This window comes from Bufo gargarizans, chromosome 2 (genome assembly GCF_014858855.1).
Source record: "Bufo gargarizans isolate SCDJY-AF-19 chromosome 2, ASM1485885v1, whole genome shotgun sequence".
NCBI lineage: Eukaryota > Metazoa > Chordata > Amphibia > Anura > Bufonidae > Bufo > Bufo gargarizans.
In genome coordinates, this window is record NC_058081.1 from 77,241,746 (window position 1) to 77,247,745 (window position 6,000).

Below are 6,000 nucleotides of genomic sequence, written 5' to 3' on the forward strand. Positions count from 1 at the left end.
GCAAGTTCAGTCAGTTTTGTCTGCAATTGCGTTCAGTTGTTTAGTTTTTTTTCCACACTGGTACGATGCGTTTTGATGTGTTTTTTACACGCGTGATAAAAAACTGAAAGTTTACAAACAACATCTCTTAGCAACCATCAGTGAAAAATGCATTGCATCCACACTTACTTGCGGATGCAATGTGTTTTTCACTGAAGCCCCATTCACTTCTACGGAGCCAGGGCTGCGTGAAAAACGCAGAATATAGAACATGCTGTGTTTTTCATGCAACGCAGAACTGATGTGTGAAAAAAACGCTCATGTACACAGATCCATTGAAATCAATGGGTCAGGATTTAGTGTGGTTCACGCATCGCACTTGAGCGGAAAACTCGCTTGTGTGAAAGGGGCCTAAGGCCACTTTTAGACGAGCGAGTGTCACGCTCCGGACTCGCAGCGCACCTGAAAAAAAAATCATATTTTACATTGTTGGATCTTAACAAGGTTCCAAGTAGAGCTTCAACATGCAACAAGAAGAAATGAGAGTGAGACAAAACATTTTTTTGAGCATTCAATTAATTGAAAATAACGATTAAACTGAAACAGGCAGTTTTTCAGCTGATCAAAAGTTTAGGACCACACGCCTTTAAAAGGCCAAATCTGTGCAAAGATGTGGATTCATTGTAATTTTCTGTCAGGTAGTCACACATATGCAAATTAACCTGAGATGAGTCAGGGACAGGACTCATCTCAGGTTAATTTGCATATTTATAAAATCAGTTTATTTACACAATAAAAGCACACAGAGCTATGGGGACTGGGTATTGCGGATGTGCTTGCGGCCATCTAGCAACCCATGTCCTCAGCTCTGTACACAAAATCCCGGTGACAGGTTCCCTTTAACACTAACAAATGTAAGCTTATGCACATGGGAAGGAATAATGCAAGTCACCCGTACATACTAAATGGTAAAACACTGGGTAAGGCCTCATGCACACGAACGTTGTTAGTTTCCGTGTCTGTTCTGCTTTTTTTGCAGATAGGATGTGGACCCATTCATTTCAATGGGTCCGCAAAATATGCGGACAGCACACCGTGTGCTGTCCACATCAGTATGTCCGTTCCGTAGCCCCGCAAAAATAAAATAGAACATGTCCTAGTCTTGTCTGTTTTAGGCATTGTTATAATGGATCCGCCCAAAAAAAACGGATGGCATACGGATGTAATCTGTTTTTTTTTTTTTTTCAGATACGCAATTTGCGAACCGCAAAACACATACGGTCGTGTGCATGTAGCCTAACACTGACATGGAAAAGGACTCTTAGTGAACAGCAAACTGAGCTGTAGAAACCAGTGTCAGGCAGCTGCTGCCAAGGCCAATAAGATAATGGGTTGCATCAAAAGGGGCACAGATGCCCGTGATGAGAACATCGTCCTACCACTTTACAAATCGCTAGTCAGACCACACATGGAGTACTGTGTACAGTTCTGGGCTCCTGTGAACAAGGCAGACATAGCAGAGCTGGAGAGGATACAGAGGAGAGCAACTAAAATAATACCTGGAATGGGTAGACTACAGTACCCTGAAAGATTGTCAAAATTTGGGTTATTTAGTTTAAAAAAAAAAAAAAAAAAAAGACTGAGGGGAGATTTAACTATGTATAAATATATCAGGGGGCAGTACAGAGATCTCTCCCATCATCTATTTATCCCCAGGACTGTGACTGTGACGAGGGGACATCCTCTGCGTCTGGAGGAAAGAAGGTTTGTACACAAACATAGAAGAGGATTCTTTACTGTAAGAGCAGTGAGACTATGAGTGTGAGGGCTAATGCACGCAAACTAACAGGGACTGTGGGAGCACACATTGGCCGATGCTTTTTCCTATAATGTGTAAGCACGACCACTGCTGTTGGATTTCAGGGTGGTCGTAACAATGGAAACAAGAAATGTATGTGATCGAAAAATGAATCCAGCCAGCAAAGGAGGCAATATGGACAATCACATTAGTAAGTGCCCTGTATTAAATTTCTCTACATGATAAATGCCACTCGATGAAGTGAGACAACTCCCTTTAGGGGTGAGCTCACACATGGCATAAATGTTATGGGTTTTGCGGTTTTGTGTGCTGCAAACCTCAACACTTTACAGCAGGGTTAAACAATATCAGTCACAAAATACACATAGATTTACGTTCACATATAGTGATCCTATGTGAAAAGAGTACCCTAAAATAACGTACCCACTCAGTGGACATCAACATACACGAACCAAAGATAAACTGAGACTAAAAGTTTTTTTGTAGCAAAATATAGATATACTTTATTCAATAATTATCATAAAATATTAGATGTGATACGTCGGATAAAAAAAGGTTGCATTGCTAGTGTCTCAAAGGATTTGGGCCCACGCCCCAATAATTATGTCCCAGTTCTCTAAGGCCACTTTCACACTAGCGGTAGGTAGCCTTCTTCAGCAGGCTGGTCCAGCGGGGGAACAGCCTGTCGGATTATTATTATTATTATTAAAGCGCCATTCATTCCATAGCGCTGTACATATGATAAGGGGAGCACATACATAATACAGACAATTGCACTAATCATAAACAAAATGAGTTACAAACTGGTACAGAAGGAGAGAGGGCCCTGCCCGTGAGGGCTTCCATCTACATGGTATGGGAGAAGGACACAGTAGGTGCGGGTTAAGTTGGTCATGGCGGTATAGAGGCAGCAGGGTCATTGGTTGTAGGCTTGTCTGAAGAGGTGGGTTTTCAGGTTTCTTTTGAAGGATTCCACTGTAGGTGAGAGTCTGATATGTTGGGGTAGCGAGTTCCAGAGTATGGGGGATGCACGGGAGAAATCCTGGAGTCGATTGTGGGAAGAGGCAATAAGAGGAGAGGAGAGAAGGAGGTCTTGTGAGGATCGGAGAGTGCGTGTGGGGGTGTATCGGGAAATTAGCTCAGAGATGTAGGGAGGGGACAGGTTATGGACAGCCTTGTATGTATTTGTAAGTACTTTGAAGTAAATTCGTTGGGCAATGGGGAGCCAGTGAAGGGATTGGCAAAGGGGAGAGGCAGAGAAATAATAGGATGAGAGGTGGATTAGTCGGGCAGCAGAGTTGAGGATAGATTGGAGGGGTGCGAGAGTGCTAGATGGAAGGCCACAGAGGAGAATGTTGCAGTAGTCTAGGCGGGAGATACTGAGGGCATGTACAAGTATTTTTGCAGATTCAAAGTTAAGGAAAGCGCGGATGCGGGAGATGTTTTTGAGTTGGAGACGGCAGGTGGTGGAAAGGGCTTGGATGTGCGGTCGAAAGGAAAGGGCAGAATCCAAGATCACTCCAAGGCAGCGGGCTTTGTTGACTGGGGATATTGTGCAGCCATTGATCGTGATAGATAGGTCTGTTGGGGGGGTTGAACAAGATGGGGGAAAGATCTGTGCTACCGCTAGTGCACCATGCCGCACGGCCCCTTCAATACTTACCCTCCCCAGCCAGCGCTTCACTGTCCTGAGTGCGTACAGGTGACAGTGCAGCGCCAGCCGGAAAGACGGGAGCAAGACTGCTGCCAGAGAGAAAGATGAGCCGATGGGGGTCTTTGGGCTGAGTGGGGGGTCTTTGGGCTGATCTGAGGCATATATAATACATGCAGTTTTATTGCCTCATGTGTTGTACAAAATGCCACGAGGGGGCCCACTGAGGCTTTATCGCCCAAGGGCCCACATGAACCTAAAGCCAGTCCTGCAGGAGATACCCAGGTTACATCAGCGTGGTCCACTATATCAATATATACAGTCCTGATCAAAAGTTTAAGACCACTTGAAAAATGTCAAAAAATCTTATTTAGCATGGCTGGATCGTAACAAGGTTCCAAGTAGAGCTTCAACATGCAACAAGAAGAAATGGGAGCGAGACAAAACATTTTTTGAGCATTCAATTTAATGAAAACAACAAATAAACTGAAACAGGCTGTTTTTCAGCTGATAAAAAGTTTAGGACCACACCTCCCAAAAAAAACTACACTCCCCCAAAACAGAAATCCAACTTCTAAACATGAACTCAGTAATGAGTAGCTCCGCCGTTATTGTTTATCACTAGAGTTGAGCGGACACCTGGATGTTCGGGTTCGAGAAGTTCGGCCGAACTTCCCGAAAATGTTCGGGTTCGGGATCCGAACCCGATCCGAACTTCAACCCGAACCCCATTGAAGTCAATGGGGACCCGAACTTTTCGGCACTAAAAAGGCTGTAAAACAGCCCAGGAAAGGGCTAGAGGGCTGCAAAAGGCAGCAACATGTAGGTAAATCCCCTGCAAACAAATGTGGATAGGGAAATGAATTAAAATAAAAATTAACCAAAATCAATTGGAGAGAGGTCCCATAGCAGAGAATCTGGCTTCACGTCACCCACCACTGGAACAGTCCATTCTCAGATATTTAGGCCCCGGCACCCAGGCAGAGGAGAGAGGTCCCGTAACAGACAATCTGGCTTCATGTCAGCAGAGAATCAGTCTTCATGTCATAGCAGAGAATCAGGCTTCACGTCACCCACCACTGCAACAGTCCATTTTCATAAATTTAGGCCCAGCACCCAGGCAGAGAAGAGAGGTCCTGTAACAGAAAATCTGGCTTCATGTCAGCAGAGAATCAGGCTTCACGTCAGCCACCAATGCAACAGTCCATTGTCAGATATTTAGGCCCAGCACCCAGGCAGAGTAGAGAGGTCCCGTAACAGACAATCTGGCTTCATGTCAGCAGAGAATCAGGCTTCACGTCACCCACCACTGTAACAGTCCATTTTCATAAATTTAGGCCCAGCACCCAGGCAGAGGAGAGAGGTCCCGTAACAGACAATCTGGCTTCATGTCAGCAGAGAATCAGTCTTCATGTCATAGCAGAGAATCAGGCTTCACGTCACCCACCACTGTAACAGTCCATTTTCATAAATTTAGGCCCAGCACCCAGGCAGAGGAGAGAGGTTCCGTAACAGACAATCTGGCTTCATGTCAGCAGAGAATCAGGCTTCACGTCAGCCACCAATGCAACAGTCCATTTTCATAAATTTAGGCCCAGCACCCAGGCAGAGGAGAGAGGTCCCGTAACAGACAATCTGGCTTCATGTCAGCAGAGAATCAGTCTTCATGTCATAGCAGAGAATCAGGCTTCACGTCACCCACCACTGTAACAGTCCATTTTCATAAATTTAGGCCCAGCACCCAGGCAGAGGAGAGAGGTTCCGTAACAGACAATCTGGCTTCACGTCAGCCACCAATGCAACAGTCCATTTTCATAAATTTAGGCCCAGCACCCAGGCAGAGGAGAGAGGTCCCGTAACAGACAATCTGGCTTCATGTCAGCAGAGAATCAGTCTTCATATCATAGCAGAGAATCAGGCTTCACGTCACCCACCACTGCAACAGTCCATTTTCATAAATTTAGGCCCAGCACCCAGGCAGAGGAGAGAGGTCCCGTAACAGACAATCTGGCTTCATGTCAGCAGAGAATCAGTCTTCATGTCATAGCAGAGAATCAGGCTTCACGTCACCCACCACTGTAACAGTCCATTTTCATAAATTTAGGCCCAGCACCCAGGCAGAGGAGAGAGGTCCCGTAACAGACAATCTGGCTTCATGTCAGCAGAGAATCAGTCTTCATGTCATAGCAGAGAATCAGGCTTCACGTCACCCACCAATGCAACAGTCCATTGTCAGATATTTAGGCCCAGCACCTAGGCAGAGGAGAGAGGTCCCGTAACAGACAATCTGGCTTCATGTCAGCAGAGAATCAGTCTTCATATCATAGCAGAGAATCAGGCTTCACGTCAGCCACCAATGCAACAGTCCATTTTCATAAATTTAGGCCCAGCACCCAGGCAGAGGAGAGAGGTCCCGTAACAGACAATCTGGCTTCATGTCAGCAGAGAATCAGTCTTCATATCATAGCAGAGAATTTCATGATTTTCCTATTCCATGACGTAAAGTCATGATTTTATTAAAGACACGGAGGCGAGTATTGCATTAACTTCC